The sequence below is a fragment of the Staurois parvus genome, unplaced genomic scaffold, assembly GCF_062004578.1.
Source record: "Staurois parvus isolate SC_StPar_1 unplaced genomic scaffold, SC_StPar_1.0 ptg000340l, whole genome shotgun sequence".
NCBI lineage: Eukaryota > Metazoa > Chordata > Amphibia > Anura > Ranidae > Staurois > Staurois parvus.
Window position 1 is genome coordinate 1,340,572 of NW_028318136.1, and position 26,929 is coordinate 1,367,500.

A 26,929-nucleotide genomic window follows, 5' to 3' on the forward strand; every position below is an offset into this window, starting at 1 on the left:
AGAAGCTGAAGAAGAAGAAGAAGCTGTAGAAGAAGCTGTAGAAGAAGAAGAAGCTGTAGAAGAAGAAGAAGAAGAAGAAGCTGTAGAAGAAGAAGAAGAAGAAGAAGAAGCTGTAGAAGAAGAAGAAGAAGCTGTAGAAGAAGAAGAAGAAGAAGAAGAAGAAGAAGAAGAAGAAGAAGAAGCTGTAGAAGAAGAAGAAGAAGAAGAAGAAGAAGAAGAAGCTGTAGAAGAAGAAGCTGTAGAAGAAGAAGAAGAAGAAGAAGAAGAAGAAGCTGTAGAAGAAGAAGAAGCTGTAGAAGAAGAAGAAGCTGTAGAAGAAGAAGAAGAAGAAGAAGAAGAAGAAGAAGAAGCTGTAGAAGAAGAAGAAGAAGAAGAAGAAGAAGAAGCTGTAGAAGAAGAAGAAGAAGAAGAAGAAGCTGTAGAAGAAGAAGAAGAAGAAGAAGAAGAAGAAGCTGTAGAAGAAGAAGAAGAAGAAGAAGAAGAAGCTGTAGAAGAAGAAGAAGAAGAAGAAGAAGAAGCTGTAGAAGAAGCTGTAGAAGAAGAAGAAGCTGTAGAAGAAGAAGAAGAAGAAGAAGCTGTAGAAGAAGAAGAAGAAGAAGAAGCTGTAGAAGAAGAAGAAGAAGAAGAAGCTGTAGAAGAAGAAGAAGAAGAAGAAGAAGCTGTAGAAGAAGAAGAAGAAGAAGAAGCTGTAGAAGAAGAAGAAGAAGAAGAAGAAGAAGAAGAAGCTGTAGAAGAAGAAGAAGAAGAAGAAGAAGAAGAAGAAGCTGTAGAAGAAGAAGAAGAAGAAGCTGTAGAAGAATCAGAAGAAAAAGAAGAAGCTGTAGAAGAAGAAGAAGAAGCTGTAGAAGAAGAAGAAGAAGCTGTAGAAGAAGAAGAAGAAGCTGTAGAAGAAGAAGAAGAAGAAGAAGAAGAAGAAGCTGTAGAAGAAGAAGAAGAAGAAGAAGAAGAAGAAGCTGTAGAAGATGCTGTAGAAGAAGCTGTAGAAGAAGCTGTAGAAGAAGCTGTAGAAGAAGAAGAAGCTGTAGAAGAAGAAGAAGAAGCTGTAGAAGAAGAAGAAGAAGCTGTAGAAGAAGAAGAAGAAGCTGAAGAAGAAGAAGAAGAAGCTGTAGAAGAAGAAGAAGCTGTAGAAGAAGAAGAAGAAGCTGTAGAAGAAGAAGAAGAAGCTGTAGAAGAAGAAGAAGAAGCTGTAGAAGAAGAAGAAGAAGCTGTAGAAGAAGAAGAAGAAGCTGTAGAAGAAGAAGAAGAAGCTGTAGAAGAAGAAGCTGTAGAAGAAGAAGAAGAAGCTGTAGAAGAAGAAGTAGAAGAAGAAGCTGTAGAAGAAGAAGAAGCTGTAGAAGAATCTGTAGAAGAAGAAGAAGCTGTAGAAGAATCTGTAGAAGAAGAAGAATCTGTAGAAGAAGAAGAATCTGTAGTAGAAGAAGAAGCTGTAGAAGAAGAAGCTGTAGAAGAATCTGTAGAAGAAGAAGAAGCTGTAGAAGAATCTGTAGAAGAAGAAGAAGCTGTAGAAGAATCTGTAGAAGAAGAAGAAGCTGTAGAAGAAGAAGCTGTAGAAGAAGCAGAAGCAGAAGAAGCTGTAGAAGAAGCAGAAGCAGAAGAAGCTGTAGAAGAAGCAGAAGAAGCTGTAGAAGAAGCAGAAGCAGAAGAAGCTGAAGAAGAAGCAGAAGAAGCTGTAGAAGAAGCAGAAGCAGAAGAAGCTGAAGAAGCAGAAGAAGCAGAAGAAGAAGCAGAAGAAGCAGAAGAAGAAGAAGCTGAAGAAGCTGAAGAAGAAGCAGAAGAAGCAGAAGAAGCTGAAGAAGAAGCAGAAGCAGAAGAAGCAGGAGCAGAAGAAGAAGCAGAAGAAGAAGAAGCTGAAGAAGAAGAAGCAGAAGAAGAAGAAGAAGAAGAAGCTGAAGAAGAAGAAGCTGAAGAAGAAGAAGAAGAAGAAGCTGAAGAAGAAGAAGCTGAAGAAGAAGAAGCTGAAGAAGAAGAAGCAGAAGAAGAAGAAGCAGAAGAAGAAGAAGAAGAAGCAGAAGAAGAAGAAGAAGAAGAAGAAGCTGTAGAAGAAGAAGCTGTAGAAGAAGAAGAAGAAGCTGTAGAAGAAGAAGAAGAAGCTGTAGAAGAAAAAGAAGAAGCTGTAGAAGAATAAGAAGAAGAAGCTGTAGAAGAATAAGAAGAAGCAGAAGCTGAAGAAGCTGTAGAAGAAGCTGAAGAAGCTGTAGAAGAAGAAGCTGTAGAAGAAGAAGCTGTAGAAGCTGTAGAAGCTGTAGAAGAAGAAGCTGTAGAAGCTGAAGAAGAAGCTGTAGAAGCTGAAGAAGAAGAAGCTGTAGAAGCTGAAGAAGAAGAAGCTGTAGAAGCTGAAGAAGAAGAAGCTGTAGAAGCTGAAGAAGAAGAAGCTGTAGAAGCTGAAGCTGAAGAAGCTGTAGAAGAAGAAGCTGAAGAAGCTGTAGAAGAAGAAGCTGAAGAAGCTGTAGAAGAAGAAGCTGAAGAAGCTGTAGAAGAAGAAGAAGAAGCTGTAGAAGAAGAAGAAGAAGCTGTAGAAGAAGAAGAAGAAGCTGTAGAAGAATAAGAAGAAGCTGTAGAAGATGAAGCTGTAGAAGAAGCTGAAGAAGCTGTAGAAGAAGCTGAAGAAGAAGAAGAAGCTGTAGAAGAAGCTGTAGAAGGAGAAGAAGCTGTAGAAGAAGCTGAAGAAGCTGTAGAAGAAGAAGAAGCTGAAGAAGAAGAAGAAGCTGTAGAAGAAGAAGAAGCTGTAGAAGAAGCTGAAGAAGAAGAAGAAGCTGTAGAAGAAGCTGTAGAAGAAGCTGAAGAAGAAGAAGCTGTAGAAGAAGAAGAAGCTGTAGAAGAAGAAGAAGCTGTAGAAGAAGAAGAAGAAGAAGAAGCAGTAGAAGGAGAAGAAGAAGATGAAGAAGCAGCTGTAGAAGAAGAAGAAGAAGAAGAAGAAGAAGAAGAAGAAGCTGTAGAAGAAGAAGATGCAGAAGAAGCTGTAGAAGAAGAAGAAGAAGAAGAAGAAGAAGCTGTAGAAGAAGAAGCTGTAGAAGCTGTAGAAGAAGAAGCTGTAGAAGAAGAAGCTGTAGAAGCTGTAGAATAAGAAGCTGTAGAAGAAGCTGTAGAAGAAGAAGAAGCTGAAGAAGAAGAAGAAGCTGTAGAAGAAGAAGAAGCTGTAGAAGAAGAAGAAGCTGTAGAAGAAGAAGAAGAAGCTGTAGAAGAAGAAGAAGAAGCTGTAGAAGAAGAAGAAGAAGCTGTAGAAGAAGAAGAAGCTGTAGAAGAAGAAGAAGAAGCTGTAGAAGAAGAAGTAGAAGAAGAAGAAGCTGTAGAAGAAGAAGAAGCTGTAGAAGAATCTGTAGAAGAAGAAGAAGCTGTAGAAGAATCTGTAGAAGAAGAAGAATCTGTAGAAGAAGAAGAATCTGTAGTAGAAGAAGAAGCTGTAGAAGAAGAAGCTGTAGAAGAAGAAGCTGTAGAAGAAGAAGAAGCTGTAGAAGAAGAAGAAGAAGAAGAAGCTGTAGAAGAATCTGTAGAAGAAGAAGAAGCTGTAGAAGAAGAAGCTGTAGAAGAAGCAGAAGAAGCTGTAGAAGAAGCAGAAGCAGAAGAAGCTGTAGAAGAAGCAGAAGCAGAAGAAGCTGCAGAAGCAGAAGAAGCTGTAGAAGAAGCAGAAGCAGAAGAAGCTGAAGAAGAAGCAGAAGCAGAAGAAGCTGTAGAAGAAGCAGAAGCAGAAGAAGCTGAAGAAGCAGAAGAAGCAGAAGAAGAAGCAGAAGAAGAAGAAGCTGAAGAAGCTGAAAAAGAAGCAGAAGAAGCAGAAGAAGCTGAAGAAGAAGCAGAAGCAGAAGAAGCAGGAGCAGAAGAAGCAGGAGCAGAAGAAGAAGCAGAAGAAGAAGAAGCTGAAGAAGAAGAAGCAGAAGAAGAAGAAGAAGAAGAAGCTGAAGAAGAAGAAGAAGCAGAAGAAGAAGAAGAAGAAGAAGCTGAAGAAGAAGAAGAAGCTGAAGAAGAAGAAGAAGAAGAAGAAGAAGAAGAAGAAGCTGAAGAAGAAGAAGAAGCTGAAGAAGAAGAAGAAGCTGAAGAAGAAGAAGAAGAAGAAGAAGAAGAAGAAGAAGAAGAAGCTGAAGAAGAAGAAGCTGAAGAAGAAGAAGCTGAAGAAGAAGAAGCTGAAGAAGAAGAAGCTGAAGAAGAAGAAGCTGAAGAAGAAGCAGAAGAAGAAGAAGAAGAAGCAGAAGAAGAAGAAGCTGTAGAAGAAGAAGAAGAAGCTGTAGAAGAAGAAGAAGAAGCTGTAGAAGAAGAAGAAGAAGCTGTAGAAGAAAAAGAAGAAGCTGTAGAAGAATAAGAAGAAGAAGCTGTAGAAGAATAAGAAGAAGCAGAAGCTGAAGAAGCTGTAGAAGAAGCTGAAGAAGCTGTAGAAGAAGAAGCTGTAGAAGCTGTAGAAGCTGTAGAAGAAGAAGCTGTAGAAGCTGAAGAAGAAGAAGCTGTAGAAGCTGAAGAAGAAGAAGCTGTAGAAGCTGAAGAAGAAGAAGAAGCTGAAGAAGAAGAAGAAGCTGAAGAAGAAGAAGAAGAAGAAGAAGAAGAAGCTGAAGAAGAAGCTGTAGAAGAAGAAGAAGAAGCTGTAGAAGAAGAAGAAGAAGCTGTAGAAGAATAAGAAGAAGAAGCAGTAGAAGAATAAGAAGAAGAAGCAGTAGAAGAATAAGAAGAAGAAGCAGTAGAAGAATAAGAAGAAGAAGAAGAAGCTGAAGAAGAAGCTGAAGAAGCTGAAGCTGTAGAAGAAGAAGCTGTAGAAGAGGAAGCTGTAGAAGAAGAAGCTGTAGAAGAAGAAGCTGTAGAAGAAGAAGCTGAAGAAGCTGTAGAAGCTGAAGAAGAAGAAGCTGTAGAAGCTGAAGAAGAAGCTGTAGAAGCTGAAGAAGAAGAAGCTGTAGAAGCTGAAGAAGAAGAAGCTGTAGAAGCTGAAGAAGAAGAAGCTGTAGAAGCTGAAGCTGAAGAAGCTGTAGAAGAAGAAGCTGAAGAAGCTGTAGAAGAAGAAGCTGAAGAAGCTGAAGAAGAAGAAGCTGAAGAAGCTGTAGAAGAAGCTGAAGAAGAAGAAGCTGTAGAAGAAGAAGAAGCTGTAGAAGAAGAAGAAGCTGTAGAAGAAGAAGAAGCTGTAGAAGAAGAAGAAGCTGTAGAAGAAGAAGCTGAAGAAGCTGTAGAAGAAGCTGAAGAAGAAGAAGAAGCTGTAGAAGAAGCTGTAGAAGAAGCTGAAGAAGCTGTAGAAGAATAAGAAGAAGCTGTAGAAGAAGAAGAAGCTGTAGAAGAAGAAGAAGAAGCTGTAGAAGAAGAAGAAGAAGCTGTAGAAGAAGAAGAAGAAGCTGTAGAAGAAGAAGAAGAAGCTGTAGAAGAATAAGAAGAAGCTGTAGAAGAAGAAGAAGAAGCTGTAGAAGAAGAAGAAGAAGCTGTAGAAGAATAAGAAGAAGCTGTAGAAGAAGAAGAAGAAGCTGTAGAAGAATAAGAAGAAGCTGTAGAAGATGAAGCTGTAGAAGCTGTAGAAGAAGCTGTAGAAGAAGCTGTAGAAGGAGAAGAAGCTGTAGAAGAAGCTGTAGAAGAAGAAGCTGTAGAAGAAGAAGCTGTAGAAGAAGCTGTAGAAGAAGCTGTAGAAGAAGAAGAAGCTGAAGAAGAAGAAGAAGCTGTAGAAGAAGCTGAAGAAGAAGAAGAAGCTGTAGAAGAAGCTGAAGAAGAAGAAGAAGCTGAAGAAGAAGAAGAAGCTGTAGAAGAAGAAGAAGAAGCTGTAGAAGAAGAGGAAGCTGTAGAAGAAGAAGAAGAAGCTGTAGAAGAAGAAGAAGCTGTAGAAGAAGAAGAAGAAGCTGTAGAAGAAGAAGAAGAAGCTGTAGAAGAAGAAGAAGCTGTAGAAGAAGAAGAAGCTGTAGAAGAAGAAGAAGAAGAAGAAGAAGAAGAAGCTGTAGAAGAAGAAGAAGAAGAAGAAGCTGTAGAAGAAGAAGAAGAAGAAGAAGAAGCTGTAGAAGAAGAAGAAGAAGAAGAAGAAGCTGTAGAAGAAGAAGAAGCTGTAGAAGAAGAAGAAGAAGAAGCTGTAGAAGAAGAAGAAGAAGAAGCTGTAGAAGAAGAAAAAGCTGTAGAAGAAGCTGTAGAAGAAGAAGAAGAAGAAGCTGTAGAAGAAGCTGAAGAAGCTGAAGAAGCTGTAGAAGAAGAAGCTGAAGAAGCTGTAGAAGAAGAAGAAGCTGTAGAAGAAGAAGAAGATGTAGAAGAAGCTGTAGAAGAAGCTGTAGAAGAAGAAGAAGAAGCTGTAGAAGAAGAAGAAGAAGCTGTAGAAGAAGAAGCAGAAGCAGTAGAAGAAGAAGTAGAAGCTGTAGAAGAATCTGTAGAAGAAGAAGAAGCTGTAGAAGAATCTGTAGAAGAAGAAGAAGCTGTAGAAGAAGAAGCTGTAGAAGAAGAAGCTGTAGAAGAAGAAGCTGTAGAAGAAGAAGAAGAAGAAGAAGCTGTAGAAGAAGCAGAAGCAGAAGAAGCTGTAGAAGAAGCAGAAGCAGAAGAAGCTGTAGAAGAAGCAGAAGCAGAAGAAGCTGAAGATGCAGAAGAAGCAGAAGAAGAAGCAGAAGAAGCAGAAGAAGCAGAAGAAGCAGAAGAAGAAGCAGAAGAAGCAGAAGAAGAAGAAGAAGAAGCTGAAGAAGCTGAAGAAGAAGCTGAAGAAGCTGAAGAAGAAGCAGAAGAAGCTGAAGAAGAAGCAGAAGAAGAAGAAGCTGAAGAAGCTGAAGAAGAAGCAGAAGCAGAAGAAGCAGAAGCAGAAGAAGCAGAAGCAGAAGCAGAAGAAGCAGAAGCAGCTGAAGAAGAAGAAGAAGAAGAAGAAGAAGAAGCTGAAGAAGAAGAAGCTGAAGAAGAAGAAGCTGAAGAAGAAGAAGCTGAAGAAGAAGCAGAAGAAGAAGAAGAAGCTGAAGAAGCTGAAGAAGAAGAAGAAGCTGAAGAAGAAGAAGAAGAAGAAGAAGAAGAAGAAGAAGAAGCTGTAGAAGAAGAAGAAGAAGCTGTAGAAGAAAAAGAAGAAGCTGTAGAAGAAAAAGAAGAAGCTGTAGAAGAATAAGAAGAAGAAGCTGTAGAAGAATAAGAAGAAGCAGAAGCTGAAGAAGCTGAAGAAGAAGCTGAAGAAGCTGTAGAAGAAGAAGCTGTAGAAGAAGAAGCTGTAGAAGAAGAAGCTGTAGAAGAAGAAGCTGTAGAAGCTGTAGAAGCTGTAGAAGAAGAAGCCGTAGAAGCTGAAGAAGAAGAAGCTGTAGAAGCTGAAGAAGAAGCTGTAGAAGCTGAAGAAGAAGAAGCTGAAGAAGCTGTAGAAGAAGAAGCTGAAGAAGCTGTAGAAGAAGAAGCTGAAGAAGCTGTAGAAGAAGAAGAAGCTGTAGAAGAAGCTGAAGAAGAAGAAGCTGTAGAAGAAGCTGTAGAAGAAGAAGAAGCTGTTGAAGAAGCTGTAGAAGAAGCTGAAGAAGAAGAAGAAGCTGAAGAAGAAGAAGAAGCTGTAGAAGAAGAAGAAGCTGTAGAAGAAGAAGAAGCTGTAGAAGAAGAAGAAGCTGTAGAAGAAGAAGAAGCTGTAGAAGAAGAAGAAGAAGAAGCTGTAGAAGAAGAAGAAGAAGAAGCTGTAGAAGAAGAAGAAGAAGAAGAAGCAGCTGTAGAAGAAGAAGAAGAAGCTGTAGAAGAAGAAGAAGAAGAAGCTGTAGAAGAAGAAGAAGAAGAAGCTGTAGAAGAAGAAGAAGAAGAAGAAGAAGATGCAGAAGAAGCAGAAGAAGAAGAAGCAGAAGAAGAAGAAGCTGAAGAAGAAGCTGAAGAAGAAGCAGAAGCAGAAGAAGCAGAAGAAGCTGAAGAAGAAGCAGAAGAAGCTGAAGCAGAAGCAGAAGAAGCTGAAGAAGAAGAAGCTGAAGAAGAAGAAGCTGAAGCAGAAGCAGAAGAAGCTGAAGAAGAAGAAGCTGAAGAAGAAGAAGCTGAAGCAGAAGCAGAAGAAGCTGAAGAAGCTGAAGAAGAAGAAGCTGAAGAAGAAGAAGCTGAAGAAGAAGAAGAAGCTGAAGAAGAAGAAGAAGAAGCTGAAGAAGAAGCTGTAGAAGAAGAAGAAGAAGCTGTAGAAGAAGAAGAAGAAGCTGTAGAAGAAGAAGAAGAAGCTGTAGAAGAAAAAGAAGAAGCTGTAGAAGAAGTAGAAGAAGCTGTAGAAGAAGTAGAAGAATAAGAAGAAGCTGTAGAAGAATAAGAAGAAGCTGTAGAAGAATAAGAAGAAGAAGCAGAAGAAGAAGAAGAAGCTGAAGAAGAAGCTGAAGAAGAAGCTGAAGAAGCTGAAGAAGAAGAAGCTGTAGAAGAAGAAGCTGTAGAAGAAGAAGCTGTAGAAGAAGAAGCTGTAGAAGCTGTAGAAGCTGAAGAAGAAGAAGCTGTAGAAGCTGAAGAAGAAGAAGCTGTAGAAGCTGAAGAAGAAGAAGCTGTAGAAGCTGAAGAAGAAAAAGCTGTAGAAGCTGAAGAAGAAGAAGCTGTAGAAGCTGAAGCTGAAGAAGCTGTAGAAGAAGAAGCTGAAGAAGCTGTAGAAGAAGAAGCTGAAGAAGCTGTAGAAGAAGAAGCTGAAGAAGCTGTAGAAGAAGAAGCTGAAGAAGCTGTAGAAGAAGCTGAAGAAGAAGAAGAAGCTGTAGAAGAAGCTGAAGAAGAAGAAGAAGCTGTAGAAGAAGCTGAAGAAGAAGAAGAAGCTGTAGAAGAAGAAGAAGCTGTAGAAGAAGAAGAAGCTGTAGAAGAAGAAGAAGCTGTAGAAGAAGAAAAAGCTGTAGAAGAAGAAGCAGCTGTAGAAGAAGAAGCAGCTGTAGAAGAAGAAGAAGCTGTAGAAGAAGAAGAAGCTGTAGAAAAAGAAGAAGCTGTAGAAAAAGAAGAAGCTGTAGAAGAATAAGAAGAAGCTGTAGAAGAATAAGAAGAAGCTGTAGAAGAAGAAGAAGAAGCTGTAGAAGAATAAGAAGAAGCTGTAGAAGAATAAGAAGAAGCTGTAGAAGAAGAAGAAGAAGAAGCTGTAGAAGAAGCTGTAGAAGAAGAAGAAGCTGAAGAAGAAGAAGAAGCTGTAGAAGAAGCTGTAGAAGAAGCTGTAGAAGAAGCTGTAGAAGAAGAAGAAGCTGTAGAAGAAGAAGAAGCTGTAGAAGAAGAAGAAGCTGTAGAAGAAGAAGAAGCTGTAGAAGAAGAAGAAGCTGTAGAAGAAGAAGAAGCTGTAGAAGAAGAAGAAGAAGAAGAAGCTGTAGAAGAAGAAGAAGAAGAAGAAGAAGCTGTAGAAGAAGAAGAAGAAGCTGTAGAAGAAGAAGAAGAAGCTGTAGAAGAAGAAGAAGCTGTAGAAGAAAAAGAAGAAGCTGTAGAAGAAGTAGAAGAAGAAGAAGAAGCTGTAGAAGAATAAGAAGAAGCTGTAGAAGAATAAGAAGAAGAAGCAGAAGAAGAAGAAGAAGCTGAAGAAGAAGCTGAAGAAGAAGCTGAAGAAGAAGCTGAAGAAGCTGAAGAAGAAGAAGAAGCTGTAGAAGAAGAAGCTGTAGAAGAAGAAGCTGTAGAAGAAGAAGAAGCTGTAGAAGCTGTAGAAGCTGAAGAAGAAGAAGCTGTAGAAGCTGAAGAAGAAGAAGCTGTAGAAGCTGAAGAAGAAGAAGCTGTAGAAGCTGAAGAAGAAAAAGCTGTAGAAGCTGAAGAAGAAGAAGCTGTAGAAGCTGAAGCTGAAGAAGCTGTAGAAGAAGAAGCTGAAGAAGCTGTAGAAGAAGAAGCTGAAGAAGCTGTAGAAGAAGAAGCTGAAGAAGCTGTAGAAGAAGAAGCTGAAGAAGCTGTAGAAGAAGCTGAAGAAGAAGAAGAAGCTGTAGAAGAAGCTGAAGAAGAAGAAGAAGCTGTAGAAGAAGCTGAAGAAGAAGAAGAAGAAGCTGTAGAAGAAGAAGAAGCTGTAGAAGAAGAAGAAGCTGTAGAAGAAGAAGAAGCTGTAGAAGAATAAGAAGAAGCTGTAGAAGAAGAAGAAGCTGTAGAAAAAGAAGAAGCTGTAGAAGAATAAGAAGAAGCTGTAGAAGAAGAAGAAGAAGCTGTAGAAGAATAAGAAGAAGCTGTAGAAGAAGCTGTAGAAGAAGAAGAAGCTGAAGAAGAAGAAGAAGCTGTAGAAGAAGCTGAAGAAGAAGAAGAAGCTGTAGAAGAAGAAGAAGCTGTAGAAGAAGAAGAAGCTGTAGAAGAAGAAGAAGCTGTAGAAGAAGAAGAAGCTGTAGAAGAAGAAGAAGCTGTAGAAGAAGAAGAAGCTGTAGAAGAAGAAGAAGAAGAAGAAGAAGAAGAAGAAGAAGAAGAAGAAGAAGAAGCTGTAGAAGAAGAAGAAGAAGCTGTAGAAGAAGAAGAAGAAGCTGTAGAAGAAGAAGAAGAAGAAGAAGAAGAAGAAGAAGAAGAAGCTGTAGAAGAAGAAGAAGAAAAAGCTGTAGAAGAAGAAGAAGCTGTAGAAGAAGCTGTAAAAGAAGCTGTAGAAGAAGCTGTAGAAGAAGCTGTAGAAGAAGCTGTAGAAGAAGAAGGTGTAGAAGAAGCTGTAGAAGAAGAAGAAGAAGAAGAAGCTGTAGAAGAAGAAGCTGTAGAAGAAGCTGTAGAAGAAGAAGAAGAAGCTGTAGAAGAAGAAGAAGAAGCTGTAGAAGAAGAAGAAGAAGCAGAAGAAGAAGAAGCTGTAGAAGAAGAAGAAGCTGTAGAAGAAGCTGTAGAAGAAGCTGTAGAAGAAGAAGAAGAAGCTGTAGAAGAAGAAGAAGAAGCAAAAGAAGAAACAGAAGAAGAAGCAGAAGAAGCTGTAGAAGAAGCAGAAGCTGTAGAAGAAGCAGAAGCTGTAGAAGAAGAAGAAGAAGCTGTAGAAGAAAAAAGAAGAAGAAGCTGAAGAAGAAGAAGAAGAAGCTGAAGAAGAAGAAGAAGCTGTAGAAGAAGAAGAAGCTGTAGAAGAAGAAGAAGCTGTAGAAGAAGAAGAAGCTGTAGAAGAAGAAGAAGCTGTAGAAGAAGAAGAAGCTGAAGAAGAAGAAGAAGCTGAAGAAGAAGAAGAAGAAGCTGTAGAAGAAGAAGAAGCTGAAGAAGAAGCTGTAGAAGGAGAAGAAGCTGAAGAAGAAGCAGAAGCTGTAGAAGAAGAAGCTGAAGAAGCAGAAGAAGAAGCAGAAGAAGAAGCAGAAGAAGAAGAAGAAGCTGTAGAAGAAGCAGAAGCTGTAGAAGAAGAAGAAGAAGAAGTTGAAGTTGTAGAAGCAGCTGTAGAAGAAGAAGAAGAAGAAGAAGCTGTAGAAGAAGCTGTAGAAAAAGAAGAAGAAGAAGAAGAAGCTGAAGAAGAAGAAGCTGTAGAAGAAAAAGAAGCTGAAGAAGCTGTAGAAGAAAAAGAAGCTGAAGAAGCTGTAGAAGAAGAAGAAGCTGTAGAAGAAGAAGAAGCTGAAGAAGAAGAAGAAGCTGAAGAAGAAGAAGAAGCTGAAGAAGAAGCTGTAGAAGAAGAAGCTGAAGAAGAAGAAGAAGCTGAAGAAGAAGAAGAAGAAGCTGAAGAAGAAGAAGAAGAAGAAGCAGAAGAAGAAGCAGAAGAAGCTGTAGAAGAAGAAGCAGAAGAAGCTGTAGAAGAAGCAGAAGCTGTAGAAGAAGCAGAAGCTGTAGAAGAAGAAGAAGAAGTTGTAGAAGAAGCTGTAGAAGAAGAAGAAGTAGAAGAAGCTGTAGAAGAAGAAGAAGAAGAAGAAGAAGAAGAAGCTGGAGAAGAAGAAGAAGAAGAAGAAGAAGAAGAAGAAGAAGCTGGAGAAGAAGAAGAAGAAGAAGAAGAAGAAGAAGAAGAAGAAGAAGAAGAAGAAGAAGAAGCTGAAGAAGAAGAAGAAGAAGCTGAAGAAGAAGAAGAAGCTGTAGAAGAAGAAGAAGAAGCTGAAGAAGAAGAAGAAGAAGCTGAAGAAGAAGAAGAAGAAGCTGAAGAAGAAGAAGAAGAAGCTGTAAAAGAAGAAGAAGCTGTAGAAGAAGAAGAAGAAGAAGCTGTAGAAGAAGAAGAAGAAGCAGAAGAAGAAGAAGCTGTAGAAGAAGAAGAAGCTGTAGAAGAAGCTGTAGAAGAAGCTGTAGAAGAAGAAGAAGAAGCTGTAGAAGAAGAAGAAGAAGCAAAAGAAGAAACAGAAGAAGAAGCAGAAGAAGCTGTAGAAGAAGCAGAAGCTGTAGAAGAAGCAGAAGCTGTAGAAGAAGAAGAAGAAGCTGTAGAAGAAAAAAGAAGAAGAAGCTGAAGAAGAAGAAGAAGAAGAAGCTGAAGAAGCTGAAGAAGAAGAAGAAGAAGAAGAAGAAGAAGCTGTAGAAGAAGAAGAAGCTGTAGAAGAAGAAGAAGCTGTAGAAGAAGAAGAAAGCTGTAGAAGAAGAAGAAGCTGTAGAAGAAGAAGAAGCTGAAGAAGAAGAAGAAGCTGAAGAAGAAGAAGAAGAAGCTGTAGAAGAAGAAGAAGCTGAAGAAGAAGCTGTAGAAGGAGAAGAAGCTGAAGAAGAAGAAGAAGCTGTAGAAGAAGAAGCTGAAGAAGCAGAAGAAGAAGCAGAAGAAGAAGCAGAAGAAGAAGAAGAAGAAGCTGTAGAAGAAGCAGAAGCTGTAGAAGAAGAAGAAGAAGAAGAAGTTGAAGTTGTAGAAGCAGCTGTAGAAGAAGAAGAAGAAGAAGCTGTAGAAGAAGCTGTAGAAGAAGCTGTAGAAGAAGAAGAAGAAGAAGAAGAAGCTGAAGAAAAAGAAGCTGAAGAAGCTGTAGAAGAAGAAGAAGCTGTAGAAGAAGAAGAAGCTGTAGAAGAAGAAGAAGCTGAAGAAGAAGAAGAAGCTGAAGAAGAAGAAGAAGCTGAAGAAGAAGCTGTAGAAGAAGAAGCTGAAGAAGAAGAAGAAGCTGAAGAAGAAGAAGAAGAAGAAGCAGAAGAAGAAGCAGAAGAAGCTGTAGAAGAAGAAGCAGAAGAAGCTGTAGAAGAAGCAGAAGCTGTAGAAGAAGCAGAAGCTGTAGAAGAAGAAGAAGAAGCTGTAGAAGAAGCTGTAGAAGAAGAAGAAGTAGAAGAAGCTGTAGAAGAAGAAGAAGAAGAAGAAGAAGAAGAAGAAGAAGAAGAAGCTGTAGAAGAAGAAGAAGAAGAAGAAGAAGCTGGAGAAGAAGAAGAAGAAGAAGAAGAAGAAGAAGCTGAAGAAGAAGAAGCTGTAGAAGAAGAAGAAGAAGCTGAAGAAGAAGAAGAAGAAGAAGAAGCTGAAGAAGAAGAAGAAGAAGCTGAAGAAGAAGAAGAAGAAGCTGTAAAAGAAGAAGAAGCTGTAGAAGAAGCTGTAGAAGAAGCTGTAGAAGAAGCTGTAGAAGAAGCTGTAGAAGAAGAAGAAGCTGTAGAAGAAGAAGAAGCTGTAGAAGAAGAAGAAGCTGTAGAAGAAGAAGAAGCTGTAGAAGAAGAAGAAGCTGAAGCAGAAGAAGCAGAAGAAGAAGCTGTAGAAGAAGCTGAAGAAGAAGAAGAAGCAGAAGAAGAAGCAGAAGCTGTAGAAGCAGAAGAAGCAGAAGAAGAAGCAGAAGCTGTAGAAGAAGAAGAAGAAGAAGCTGTAGAAGAAGCTGTAGAAGAAGAAGAAGAAGAAGAAGAAGAAGAAGAAGAAGAAGAAGAAGAAGAAGAAGAAGAAGAAGAAGAAGAAGAAGAAAAAGCAGTAGAGGAAGAAGAAGCTGAAGAAGAAGAAGAAGCTGAAGAAGAAGCAGAAGCTGTAGAGGAAGCTGAAGAAGAAGAAGCTGTAGAAGAAGCTGAAGAAGAAGAAGCTGAAGAAGAAGAAGAAGCTGAAGAAGAAGAAGAAGAAGCTGAAGAAGAAGAAGAAGAAGAAGCTGAAGAAGAAGAAGAAGAAGAAGCTGAAGGAGAAGAAGAAGAAGAAGCTGAAGAAGAAGAAGAAGAAGAAGCTGAAGAAGAAGAAGAAGAAGAAGCTGTAGAAGAAGAAGAAGCTGTAGAAGAAGCAGAAGCTGTAGAAGAAGAAGAAGAAGCTGTAGAAGAAAAAAGAAGAAGAAGCTGAAGAAGAAGAAGAAGTAGAAGCTGAAGAAGAAGAAGAAGAAGAAGAAGCTGTAGAAGAAGAAGAAGCTGAAGAAGAAGAAGAAGCTGTAGAAGAAGAAGAAGCTGTAGAAGAAGAAGAAGCTGAAGAAGAAGAAGAAGCTGAAGAAGAAGAAGAAGCTGAAGAAGAAGAAGCTGAAGAAGAAGAAGAAGAAGCTGTAGAAGAAGCTGTAGAAGAAGCTGTAGAAGAAGCTGTAGAAGAAGCTGTAGAAGAAGCTGTAGAAGAAGAAGAAGAAGAAGAAGAAGCTGTAGAGGAAGAAGAAGCTGAAGAAGAAGAAGAAGCTGTAGAAGAAGCAGAAGCTGTCGAGGAAGAAGAAGAAGCAGAAGCTGTAGAAGAAGAAGAAGAAGAAGAAGAAGAAGAAGAAGAAGAAAAAGCTGTAGAAGAAGAAGAAGAAGAAGCTGTAGAAGAAGCTGTAGAAGAAGCTGTAGAAGAAGAAGCTGTAGAAGAAGAAGAAGAAGCTGTAGAAGAAGCTGTAGAAGAAGAAGCTGTAGAAGAAGCTGTAGAAGAAGAAGCTGTAGAAGAAGAAGAAGCTGTAGAAGAAGCTGTAGAAGAAGCTGTAGAAGAAGAAGAAGCTGTAGAAGAAGCTGTAGAAGAAGAAGAAGCTGTAGAAGAAGAAGCAGAAGAAGCTGTAGAAGAAGAAGAAGCTGAAGAAGAAGCTGTAGAAGAAGAAGCAGAAGCAGAAGAAGCAGAAGCAGAAGAAGCAGAAGAAGAAGAAGCTGTAGAAGAAGAAGAAGAAGCTGTAGAAGAAGAAGAAGAAGCTGTAGAAGAAGAAGCTGTAGAAGAAGAAGAAGCTGTAGAAGAAGAAGAAGCTGTAGAAGAAGAAGAAGAAGCTGTAGAAGAAGAAGAAGAAGCTGTAGAAGAAGAAGAAGAAGCTGTAGAAGAAGAAGAAGAAGAAGAAGAAGAAGAAGAAGAAGAAGAAGAAGAAGAAGAAGAAGCTGTAGAAGAAGAAGAAGAAGAAGCTGTAGAAGAAGAAGAAGAAGAAGAAGAAGAAGCTGTAGAAGAAGAAGAAGAAGAAGAAGAAGAAGCTGTAGAAGAAGAAGAAGAAGAAGAAGAAGAAGCTGTAGAAGAAGAAGAAGCTGTAGAAGAAGCTGTAGAAGAAGAAGCTGAAGAAGCTGAAGAAGAAGAAGCTGAAGAAGCTGTAGAAGAAGAAGCTGAAGAAGCTGTAGAAGAAGAAGCTGTAGAAGAAGAAGAAGAAGCTGTAGAAGAAGAAGAAGAAGCTGTAGAAGAAGAAGAAGAAGCTGTAGAAGAAGAAGAAGAAGAAGAAGCTGTAGAAGAAGAAGAAGAAGAAGAAGAAGCTGTAGATGAAGCTGTAGAAGAAGAAGAAGCTGTAGAAGAAGCTGTAGAAGAAGAAGCTGAAGAAGCTGAAGAAGAAGAAGCTGAAGAAGAAGAAGAAGCTGAAGAAGAAGAAGAAGAAGCTGTAGAAGAAGCTGTAGAAGAAGAAGAAGAAGCTGTAGAAGAAGAAGAAGAAGAAGAAGCTGTAGAAGAAGAAGCTGTAGAAGAAGAAGAAGAAGAAGAAGCTGTAGAAGAAGAAGAAGAAGAAGCTGTAGATGAAGCTGTAGAAGAAGAAGAAGCTGTAGAAGAAGCTGTAGAAGAAGTAGCTGAAGAAGCTGAAGAAGAAGAAGCTGTAGAAGAAGAAGAAGAAGAAGAAGAAGAAGAAGAAGAAGCTGTAGAAGAAGCTGTAGAAGAAGAAGAAGAAGAAGCTGTAGAAGAAGAAGAAGAAGAAGCTGTAGAAGAAGAAGAAGAAGAAGAAGAAGAAGAAGAAGCTGTAGAAGAAGAAGAAGAAGAAGAAGAAGAAGCTGTAGAAGAAGAAGAAGAAGAAGAAGAAGAAGCTGTAGAAGAAGAAGAAGCTGTAGAAGAAGCTGTAGAAGAAGAAGCTGAAGAAGCTGTAGAAGAAGAAGCTGTAGAAGAAGAAGAAGAAGCTGTAGAAGAAGAAGAAGAAGCTGTAGAAGAAGAAGAAGAAGCTGTAGAAGAAGAAGAAGCAGAAGAAGAAGCAGAAGCTGTAGAAGCAGAAGAAGCAGAAGAAGAAGCAGAAGCTGTAGAAGAAGAAGAAGAAGCTGTAGAAGAAGAAGAAGAAGAAGAAGAAGAAGAAGAAGAAGAAGAAGAAGAAGAAGAAGAAGAAGAAGAAGAAGAAGAAGAAGAAGAAAAAGCAGTAGAGGAAGAAGAAGCTGAAGAAGAAGAAGAAGCTGAAGAAGAAGCAGAAGCTGTAGAGGAAGCTGAAGAAGAAGAAGCTGTAGAAGAAGCTGAAGAAGAAGCTGAAGAAGAAGAAGAAGCTGAAGAAGAAGAAGAAGCTGAAGAAGAAGAAGAAGAAGCTGAAGAAGAAGAAGAAGAAGAAGAAGCTGAAGGAGAAGAAGAAGAAGAAGCTGAAGAAGAAGAAGAAGAAGAAGCTGAAGAAGAAGAAGAAGAAGAAGCTGTAGAAGAAGAAGAAGCTGTAGAAGAAGAAGAAGAAGCTGTAGAAGAAAAAAGAAGAAGAAGCTGAAGAAGAAGAAGAAGTAGAAGCTGAAGAAGAAGAAGAAGAAGAAGAAGAAGCTGTAGAAGAAGAAGAAGCTGAAGAAGAAGAAGAAGCTGTAGAAGAAGAAGAAGCTGTAGAAGAAGAAGAAGCTGAAGAAGAAGAAGAAGCTGAAGAAGAAGAAGAAGCTGAAGAAGAAGAAGCTGAAGAAGAAGAAGCTGAAGAAGAAGAAGAAGAAGCTGTAGAAGAAGCTGTAGAAGAAGCTGTAGAAGAAGCTGTAGAAGAAGAAGAAGAAGAAGAAGAAGCTGTAGAGGAAGAAGAAGCTGAAGAAGAAGAAGAAGCTGTAGAAGAAGCAGAAGCTGTCGAGGAAGAAGAAGAAGCAGAAGCTGTAGAAGAAGAAGAAGAAGAAGAAGAAGAAGAAGAAGAAAAAGCTGTAGAAGAAGAAGAAGAAGCTGTAGAAGAAGCTGTAGAAGAAGCTGTAGAAGAAGAAGCTGTAGAAGAAGAAGAAGAAGCTGTAGAAGAAGCTGTAGAAGAAGAAGCTGTAGAAGAAGCTGTAGAAGAAGAAGCTGTAGAAGAAGAAGAAGCTGTAGAAGAAGCTGTAGAAGAAGCTGTAGAAGAAGAAGAAGCTGTAGAAGAAGCTGTAGAAGAAGCTGTAGAAGAAGAAGAAGCTGTAGAAGAAGCTGTAGAAGAAGAAGAAGCTGTAGAAGAAGAAGCAGAAGAAGCTGTAGAAGAAGAAGAAGCTGAAGAAGAAGCTGTAGAAGAAGAAGCAGAAGCAGAAGAAGCAGAAGCAGAAGAAGCAGAAGAAGAAGAAGCTGTAGAAGAAGAAGAAGAAGCTGTAGAAGAAGAAGCTGTAGAAGAAGAAGCTGTAGAAGAAGAAGAAGAAGAAGCTGTAGAAGAAGAAGAAGAAGAAGAAGAAGAAGAAGAAGAAGAAGAAGAAGAAGAAGAAGAAGAAGAAGAAGAAGAAGAAGCTGTAGAAGAAGAAGAAGAAGAAGCTGTAGAAGAAGAAGAAGAAGAAGAAGAAGCTGTAGAAGAAGAAGAAGAAGAAGAAGAAGCTGTAGAAGAAGAAGAAGCTGTAGAAGAAGAAGAAGCTGTAGAAGAAGCTGTAGAAGAAGAAGCTGAAGAAGAAGAAGCTGAAGAAGCTGTAGAAGAAGAAGCTGAAGAAGCTGTAGAAGAAGAAGCTGTAGAAGAAGAAGAAGAAGCTGTAGAAGAAGAAGAAGAAGCTGTAGAAGAAGAAGAAGAAGCTGTAGAAGAAGAAGAAGAAGCTGTAGAAGAAGAAGAAGAAGAAGAAGCTGTAGAAGAAGAAGAAGAAGAAGAAGAAGCTGTAGATGAAGCTGTAGAAGAAGAAGAAGCTGTAGAAGAAGCTGTAGAAGAAGAAGCTGAAGAAGCTGAAGAAGAAGAAGCTGAAGAAGAAGAAGAAGCTGAAGAAGAAGCTGTAGAAGAAGCTGTAGAAGAAGAAGAAGCTGTAGAAGAAGCTGTAGAAGAAGAAGAAGCTGTAGAAGAAGAAGAAGCTGTAGAAGAAGAAGCTGTAGAAGAAGAAGCTGTAGAAGAAGAAGAAGAAGAAGAAGAAGAAGCTGTAGAAGAAGAAGAAGAAGAAGAAGAAGAAGCTGTAGAAGAAGAAGAAGAAGAAGAAGAAGCTGTAGAAGAAGAAGAAGAAGAAGAAGAAGAAGAAGAAGAAGAAGAAGAAGCTGTAGAAGAAGAAGAAGAAGAAGAAGAAGAAGAAGAAGAAGAAGAAGCTGTAGAAGAAGAAGAAGAAGAAGAAGAAGAAGCTGTAGAAGAAGAAGAAGAAGAAGAAGAAGAAGAAGAAGAAGAAGAAGAAGAAGAAGCTGTAGAAGAAGAAGAAGCTGTAGAAGAAGAAGAAGCTGTAGAAGAAGAAGAAGAAGAAGAAGAAGAAGCTGTAGAAGAAGAAGAAGAAGAAGAAGAAGCTGTAGAAGAAGAAGAAGCTGTAGAAGAAGAAGAAGAAGAAGAAGAAGAAGCTGTAGAAGAAGAAGAAGAAGAAGAAGAAGCTGTAGAAGAAGAAGAAGAAGAAGAAGAAGAAGAAGAAGAAGAAGCTGTAGAAGAAGAAGAAGAAGAAGAAGCAGAAGAAGAAGAAGAAGAAGAAGCTGTAGAAGAAGAAGCTGTAGAAGAAGAAGCTGTAGAAGATGAAGAAGAAGAAGAAGAAGCTGTAGAAGAAGAAGAAGAAGAAGAAGCTGTAGAAGAAGAAGAAGAAGAAGAAGCTGTAGAAGAAGCTGTAGAAGAAGCTGTAGAAGAAGAAGAAGAAGAAGAAGAAGCTGAAGAAGAAGAAGCTGTAGAAGAAAAAGAAGCTGAAGAAGCTGTAGAAGAAGAAGAAGCTGTAGAAGAAGAAGAAGCTGTAGAAGAAGAAGAAGCTGAAGAAGAAGAAGAAGCTGAAGAAGAAGAAGAAGCTGAAGAAGAAGCTGTAGAAGAAGAAGCTGAAGAAGAAGAAGAAGCTGAAGAAGAAGAAGAAGAAGAAGCAGAAGAAGAAGCAGAAGAAGCTGTAGAAGAAGAAGCAGAAGAAGCTGTAGAAGAAGCAGAAGCTGTAGAAGAAGCAGAAGCTGTAGAAGAAGAAGAAGAAGCTGTAGAAGAAGCTGTAGAAGAAGAAGAAGTAGAAGAAGCTGTAGAAGAAGAAGAAGAAGAAGAAGAAGAAGAAGAAGAAGAAGAAGAAGAAGCTGTAGAAGAAGAAGAAGAAGAAGAAGCTGGAGAAGAAGAAGAAGAAGAAGAAGAAGCTGAAGAAGAAGAAGCTGTAGAAGAAGAAGAAGAAGCTGAAGAAGAAGAAGAAGAAGAAGAAGCTGAAGAAGAAGAAGAAGAAGCTGAAGAAGAAGAAGAAGAAGCTGTAAAAGAAGAAGAAGCTGTAGAAGAAGCTGTAGAAGAAGCTGTAGAAGAAGCTGTAGAAGAAGCTGTAGAAGAAGAAGAAGCTGTAGAAGAAGAAGAAGCTGTAGAAGAAGAAGAAGCTGTAGAAGAAGAAGAAGCTGAAGCAGAAGAAGCAGAAGAAGAAGCTGTAGAAGAAGCTGAAGAAGAAGAAGAAGCAGAAGAAGAAGCAGAAGCTGTAGAAGCAGAAGAAGCAGAAGAAGAAGCAGAAGCTGTAGAAGAAGAAGAAGAAGAAGCTGTAGAAGAAGCTGTAGAAGAAGAAGAAGAAGAAGAAGAAGAAGAAGAAGAAGAAGAAGAAGAAGAAGAAGAAGAAGAAGAAGAAGAAGAAGAAGAAAAAGCAGTAGAGGAAGAAGAAGCTGAAGAAGAAGAAGAAGCTGAAGAAGAAGCAGAAGCTGTAGAGGAAGCTGAAGAAGAAGAAGCTGTAGAAGAAGCTGAAGAAGAAGAAGCTGAAGAAGAAGAAGAAGCTGAAGAAGAAGAAGAAGCTGAAGAAGAAGAAGAAGAAGCTGAAGAAGAAGAAGAAGAAGAAGCTGAAGAAGAAGAAGAAGAAGAAGCTGTAGAAGAAGAAGAAGCTGTAGAAGAAGCAGAAGCTGTAGAAGAAGAAGAAGAAGCTGTAGAAGAAAAAAGAAGAAGAAGCTGAAGAAGAAGAAGTAGAAGCTGAAGAAGAAGAAGAAGAAGAAGCTGTAGAAGAAGAAGAAGCTGAAGAAGAAGAAGAAGCTGTAGAAGAAGAAGAAGCTGTAGAAGAAGAAGAAGCTGAAGAAGAAGAAGAAGCTGAAGAAGAAGAAGAAGCTGAAGAAGAAGAAGCTGAAGAAGAAGAAGAAGAAGCTGTAGAAGAAGCTGTAGAAGAAGCTGTAGAAGAAGCTGTAGAAGAAGCTGTAGAAGAAGAAGAAGAAGAAGAAGAAGCTGTAGAGGAAGAAGAAGCTGAAGAAGAAGAAGAAGCTGTAGAAGAAGCAGAAGCTGTCGAGGAAGAAGAAGAAGCAGAAGCTGTAGAAGAAGAAGAAGAAGAAGAAGAAGAAGAAGAAAAAGCTGTAGAAGAAGAAGAAGAAGAAGCTGTAGAAGAAGCTGTAGAAGAAGCTGTAGAAGAAGAAGCTGTAGAAGAAGAAGAAGAAGCTGTAGAAGAAGCTGTAGAAGAAGAAGCTGTAGAAGAAGCTGTAGAAGAAGAAGCTGTAGAAGAAGAAGAAGCTGTAGAAGAAGCTGTAGAAGAAGCTGTAGAAGAAGAAGAAGCTGTAGAAGAAGCTGTAGAAGAAGAAGAAGCTGTAGAAGAAGAAGCAGAAGAAGCTGTAGAAGAAGAAGAAGCTGAAGAAGAAGCTGTAGAAGAAGAAGCAGAAGCAGAAGAAGCAGAAGCAGAAGAAGCAGAAGAAGAAGAAGCTGTAGAAGAAGAAGAAGAAGCTGTAGAAGAAGAAGAAGAAGCTGTAGAAGAAGAAGAAGCTGTAGAAGAAGAAGAAGCTGTAGAAGAAGAAGAAGAAGCTGTAGAAGAAGAAGAAGAAGCTGTAGAAGAAGAAGAAGAAGCTGTAGAAGAAGAAGAAGAAGCTGTAGAAGAAGAAGAAGAAGCTGTAGAAGAAGAAGAAGAAGAAGAAGAAGAAGAAGAAGAAGAAGAAGCTGTAGAAGAAGAAGAAGAAGAAGCTGTAGAAGAAGAAGAAGAAGAAGAAGAAGAAGCTGTAGAAGAAGAAGAAGAAGAAGAAGAAGAAGCTGTAGAAGAAGAAGAAGCTGTAGAAGAAGCTGTAGAAGAAGAAGCTGAAGAAGCTGAAGAAGAAGAAGCTGAAGAAGCTGTAGAAGAAGAAGCTGAAGAAGCTGTAGAAGAAGAAGAAGAAGAAGAAGAAGCTGTAGAGGAAGAAGAAGAAGCTGTAGAAGAAGAAGAAGAAGCTGTAGAAGAAGAAGAAGAAGAAGAAGCTGTAGAAGAAGAAGAAGAAGAAGCTGTAGATGAAGCTGTAGAAGAAGAAGAAGCTGTAGAAGAAGCTGTAGAAGAAGAAGCTGAAGAAGCTGAAGAAGAAGAAGCTGAAGAAGAAGAAGAAGCTGAAGAAGAAGAAGAAGAAGCTGTAGAAGAAGCTGTAGAAGAAGAAGAAGAAGCTGTAGAAGAAGAAGAAGAAGAAGAAGCTGTAGAAGAAGAAGCTGTAGAAGAAGAAGAAGAAGAAGAAGCTGTAGAAGAAGAAGAAGAAGAAGCTGTAGATGAAGCTGTAGAAGAAGAAGAAGCTGTAGAAGAAGCTGTAGAAGAAGTAGCTGAAGAAGCTGAAGAAGAAGAAGCTGTAGAAGAAGAAGAAGAAGAAGAAGAAGAAGAAGAAGAAGAAGAAGAAGCTGTAGAAGAAGCTGTAGAAGAAGAAGAAGAAGAAGCTGTAGAAGAAGAAGAAGAAGAAGAAGAAGAAGAAGCTGTAGAAGAAGAAGAAGAAGAAGAAGAAGAAGCTGTAGAAGAAGAAGAAGAAGAAGAAGAAGAAGAAGCTGTAGAAGAAGAAGAAGAAGAAGAAGAAGAAGCTGTAGAAGAAGAAGAAGCTGTAGAAGAAGCTGTAGAAGAAGAAGCTGAAGAAGCTGTAGAAGAAGAAGCTGAAGAAGCTGTAGAAGAAGAAGCTGTAGAAGAAGAAGAAGAAGCTGTAGAAGAAGAAGAAGAAGCTGTAGAAGAAGAAGAAGCAGAAGAAGAAGCAGAAGCTGTAGAAGCAGAAGAAGCAGAAGAAGAAGCAGAAGCTGTAGAAGAAGAAGCTGTAGAAGAAGAAGAAGAAGAAGAAGAAGAAGAAGAAGAAGAAGAAGAAAAAGCAGTAGAGGAAGAAGAAGCTGAAGAAGAAGAAGAAGCTGAAGAAGAAGCAGAAGCTGTAGAGGAAGCTGAAGAAGAAGAAGCTGTAGAAGAAGCTGAAGAAGAAGCTGAAGAAGAAGAAGAAGCTGAAGAAGAAGAAGAAGCTGAAGAAGAAGAAGAAGAAGAAGAAGCTGAAGAAGAAGAAGAAGAAGAAGAAGCTGAAGGAGAAGAAGAAGAAGAAGCTGAAGAAGAAGAAGAAGAAGAAGCTGAAGAAGAAGAAGAAGAAGAAGAAGCTGTAGAAGAAGAAGAAGCTGTAGAAGAAGCAGAAGCTGTAGAAGAAGAAGAAGAAGCTGTAGAAGAAAAAAGAAGAAGAAGCTGAAGAAGAAGAAGAAGTAGAAGCTGAAGAAGAAGAAGAAGAAGAAGAAGCTGTAGAAGAAGAAGAAGCTGAAGAAGAAGAAGAAGCTGTAGAAGAAGAAGAAGCTGTAGAAGAAGAAGAAGCTGAAGAAGAAGAAGAAGCTGAAGAAGAAGAAGAAGCTGAAGAAGAAGAAGCTGAAGAAGAAGAAGAAGAAGCTGTAGAAGAAGCTGTAGAAGAAGCTGTAGAAGAAGCTGTAGAAGAAGCTGTAGAAGAAGAAGAAGAAGAAGAAGAAGCTGTAGAGGAAGAAGAAGCTGAAGAAGAAGAAGAAGCTGTAGAAGAAGCAGAAGCTGTCGAGGAAGAAGAAGAAGCAGAAGCTGTAGAAGAAGAAGAAGAAGAAGAAGAAGAAGAAGAAGAAGAAGAAGAAGAAAAAGCTGTAGAAGAAGAAGAAGAAGCTGTAGAAGAAGCTGTAGAAGAAGCTGTAGAAGAAGAAGCTGTAGAAGAAGAAGAAGAAGCTGTAGAAGAAGCTGTAGAAGAAGAAGCTGTAGAAGAAGCTGTAGAAGAAGAAGCTGTAGAAGAAGAAGAAGCTGTAGAAGAAGCTGTAGAAGAAGCTGTAGAAGAAGAAGAAGCTGTAGAAGAAGCTGTAGAAGAAGCTGTAGAAGAAGAAGAAGCTGTAGAAGAAGCTGTAGAAGAAGAAGAAGCTGTAGAAGAAGAAGCAGAAGAAGCTGTAGAAGAAGAAGAAGCTGAAGAAGAAGCTGTAGAAGAAGAAGCAGAAGCAGAAGAAGCAGAAGCAGAAGAAGCTGTAGAAGAAGAAGCTGTAGAAGAAGAAGCTGTAGAAGAAGAAGAAGAAGAAGCTGTAGAAGAAGAAGAAGAAGAAGAAGAAGAAGAAGAAGAAGAAGCTGTAGAAGAAGAAGAAGAAGAAGAAGAAGAAGAAGAAGAAGAAGAAGAAGAAGAAGAAGAAGAAGAAGAAGAAGAAGAAGAAGAAGAAGAAGAAGAAGAAGAAGAAGAAGAAGAAGAAGAAGCTGTAGAAGAAGAAGAAGAAGAAGCTGTAGAAGAAGAAGAAGAAGAAGAAGAAGAAGCTGTAGAAGAAGAAGAAGAAGAAGAAGAAGCTGTAGAAGAAGAAGAAGCTGTAGAAGAAGAAGAAGCTGTAGAAGAAGCTGTAGAAGAAGAAGCTGAAGAAGAAGAAGCTGAAGAAGCTGTAGAAGAAGAAGCTGAAGAAGCTGTAGAAGAAGAAGCTGTAGAAGAAGAAGAAGAAGCTGTAGAAGAAGAAGAAGAAGCTGTAGAAGAAGAAGAAGAAGCTGTAGAAGAAGAAGAAGAAGAAGAAGCTGTAGAAGAAGAAGAAGAAGAAGAAGAAGAAGAAGAAGCTGTAGATGAAGCTGTAGAAGAAGAAGAAGCTGTAGAAGAAGCTGTAGAAGAAGAAGCTGAAGAAGCTGAAGAAGAAGAAGCTGAAGAAGAAGAAGAAGCTGAAGAAGAAGAAGAAGCTGTAGAAGAAGCTGTAGAAGAAGAAGAAGCTGTAGAAGAAGCTGTAGAAGAAGAAGAAGCTGTAGAAGAAGCTGTAGAAGAAGAAGAAGCTGTAGAAGAAGAAGAAGCTGTAGAAGAAGAAGCTGTAGAAGAAGCAGCTGTAGAAGAAGAAGCTGTAGAAGAAGAAGCTGTAGAAGAAGAAGAAGAAGAAGAAGAAGCTGTAGAAGAAGAAGAAGAAGAAGAAGAAGAAGAAGCTGTAGAAGAAGAAGAAGAAGAAGAAGAAGAAGAAGAAGAAGAAGCTGTAGAAGAAGAAGAAGAAGAAGAAGAAGAAGAAGAAGAAGAAGCTGTAGAAGAAGAAGAAGAAGAAGAAGAAGAAGAAGCTGTAGAAGAAGAAGAAGAAGAAGAAGAAGAAGAAGAAGAAGAAGAAGAAGAAGCTGTAGAAGAAGAAGAAGCTGTAGAAGAAGAAGAAGCTGTAGAAGAAGAAGAAGAAGAAGAAGAAGAAGAAGAAGCTGTAGAAGAAGAAGAAGAAGAAGAAGTTGTAGAAGAAGAAGAAGCTGTAGAAGAAGAAGAAGAAGAAGAAGAAGCTGTAGAAGAAGAAGAAGAAGAAGAAGAAGCTGTAGAAGAAGAAGAAGAAGAAGAAGAAGAAGAAGAAGCTGTAGAAGAAGAAGAAGAAGAAGAAGAAGCAGAAGAAGAAGAAGAAGAAGAAGCTGTAGAAGAAGAAGCTGTAGAAGAAGAAGCTGTAGAAGATGAAGAAGAAGAAGAAGAAGAAGCTGTAGAAGAAGAAGAAGAAGAAGAAGCTGTAGAAGAAGAAGAAGAAGCTGTAGAAGAAGAAGAAGAAGAAGAAGAAGCTGTAGAAGAAAGAGAAGAAGAAGAAGCTGTAGAAGAAAGAGAAGAAGAAGAAGCTGTAGAAGAAGAAGAAGAAGAAGAAGCTGTAGAAGAAGAAGAAGAAGAAGAAGAAGAAGAAGAAGAAGAAAAAGCTGTAGAAGAAGAAGAAGCTGTAGAAGAAGAAGAAGAAGAAGCTGTAGAAGAAGAAGAAGAAGAAGCTGTAGAAGAAGAAGAAGAAGAAGCTGTAGAAGAAGAAGAAGAAGAAGCTGTAGAAGAAGAAGAAGAAGAAGCTGTAGAAGAAGAAGAAGAAGAAGAAGAAGCTGTAGAAGAAGAGAAGAAGAAGCTGTAGAAGCTGTAGAAGAAGAAGCTGTAGAAGAAGAAGCTGTAGAAGAAGAAGCTGTAGAAGAAGAAGAAGAAGAAGAAGAAGAAGAAGAAGAAGAAGAAGCTGTAGAAGAAGAAGAAGAAGAAGAAGCTGTAGAAGAAGAAGAAGAAGAAGAAGAAGAAGCTGTAGAAGAAGAAGAAGAAGAAGAAGAAGCTGTAGAAGAAGAAGAAGAAGAAGCTGTAGAAGAAGAAGAAGAAGAAGAAGAAGAAGAAGCTGTAGAAGAAGAAGAAGAAGAAGCTGTAGAAGAAGAAGAAGAAGAAGCTGTAGAAGAAGAAGAAGAAGAAGCTGTAGAAGAAGAAGAAGCTGTAGAAGAAGAAGAAGCTGTAGAAGAAGAAGAAGCTGTAGAAGAAGAAGAAGCTGTAGAAGAAGAAGAAGAAGAAGAAGCTGTAGAAGAAGAAGCTGTAGAAGAAGAAGAAGAAGCTGTAGAAGAAGAAGAAGCTGTAGAAGAAGCTGTAGAAGAAGAAGAAGAAGCTGTAGAAGAAGAAGAAGCTGTAGAAGAAGCTGTAGAAGAAGAAGAAGCTGTAGAAGAAGAAGAAGAAGAAGAAGAAGCTGTAGAAGAAGCTGTAGAAGAAGCTGTAGAAGAAGAAGAAGAAGAAGAAGCTGTAGAAGAAGAAGAAGAAGAAGAAGCTGTAGAAGAAGAAGAAGAAGAAGAAGCTGTAGAAGAAGAAGAAGAAGCTGTAGAAGAAGAAGAAGAAGCTGTAGAAGAAGAAGAAGAAGAAGAAGCTGTAGAAGAAGAAGAAGAAGAAGAAGCTGTAGAAGAAGAAGAAGAAGCTGTAGAAGAAGAAGAAGAAGAAGCTGTAGAAGAAGAAGAAGAAGAAGAAGAAGCTGTAGAAGAAGAAGAAGAAGAAGAAGAAGCTGTAGAAGAAGAAGAAGAAGAAGAAGCTGTAGAAGCTGTAGAAGAAGAAGCTGTAGAAGCTGTAGAAGAAGAAGCTGTAGAAGCTGTAGAAGAAGAAGCTGTAGAAGCTGTAGAAGAAGAAGCTGTAGAAGAAGAAGCTGTAGAAGAAGAAGCTGTAGAAGAAGAAGAAGCTGTAGAAGAAGAAGAAGCTGTAGAAGAAGAAGAAGAAGCTGTAGAAGAAGAAGAAGCTGTAGAAGAAGCTGTAGAAGAAGAAGAAGAAGCTGTAGAAGAAGAAGAAGCTGTAGAAGAAGCTGTAGAAGAAGAAGAAGCTGTAGAAGAAGCTGTAGAAGAAGAAGAAGCTGTAGAAGAAGAGGAAGCTGTAGAAGAAGAAGAAGCTGTAGAAGAAGCTGTAGAAGAAGAAGAAGCTGTAGAAGAAGAAGAAGAAGAAGCTGTAGAAGAAGCTGTAGAAGAAGCTGTAGAAGAAGAAGAAGAAGCTGTAGAAGAAGAAGAAGAAGAAGCTGTAGAAGAAGAAGAAGAAGAAGAAGAAGCTGTAGAAGAAGAAGAAGAAGAAGAAGCTGTAGAAGAAGAAGAAGAAGAAGAAGCTGTAGAAGAAGAAGAAGAAGAAGAAGAAGAAGAAGAAGCTGTAGAAGCTGTAGAAGAAGAAGAAGAAGAAGAAGCTGTAGAAGAAGAAGAAGAAGCTGTAGAAGAAGAAGAAGAAGAAGAAGCTGTAGAAGAAGAAGAAGAAGAAGAAGCTGTAGAAGAAGAAGAAGAAGAAGAAGCTGTAGAAGAAGAAGAAGCTGTAGAAGCTGTAGAAGCTGTAGAAGAAGAAGAAGAAGAAGAAGAAGCTGTAGAAGAAGAAGAAGAAGAAGAAGAAGAAGAAGAAGAAGAAGCTGTAGAAGAAGCTGTAGAAGAAGAAGAAGAAGAAGAAGCTGTAGAAGAAGCTGTAGAAGAAGAAGAAGAAGCTGTAGAAGAAGAAGAAGAAGAAGCTGTAGAAGAAGAAGAAGAAGAAGAAGCTGTAGAAGAAGAAGAAGAAGAAGAAGCTGTAGAAGAAGAAGAAGAAGAAGAAGAAGCTGTAGAAGCTGTAGAAGAAGAAGAAGAAGAAGAAGCTGTAGAAGAAGAAGAAGAA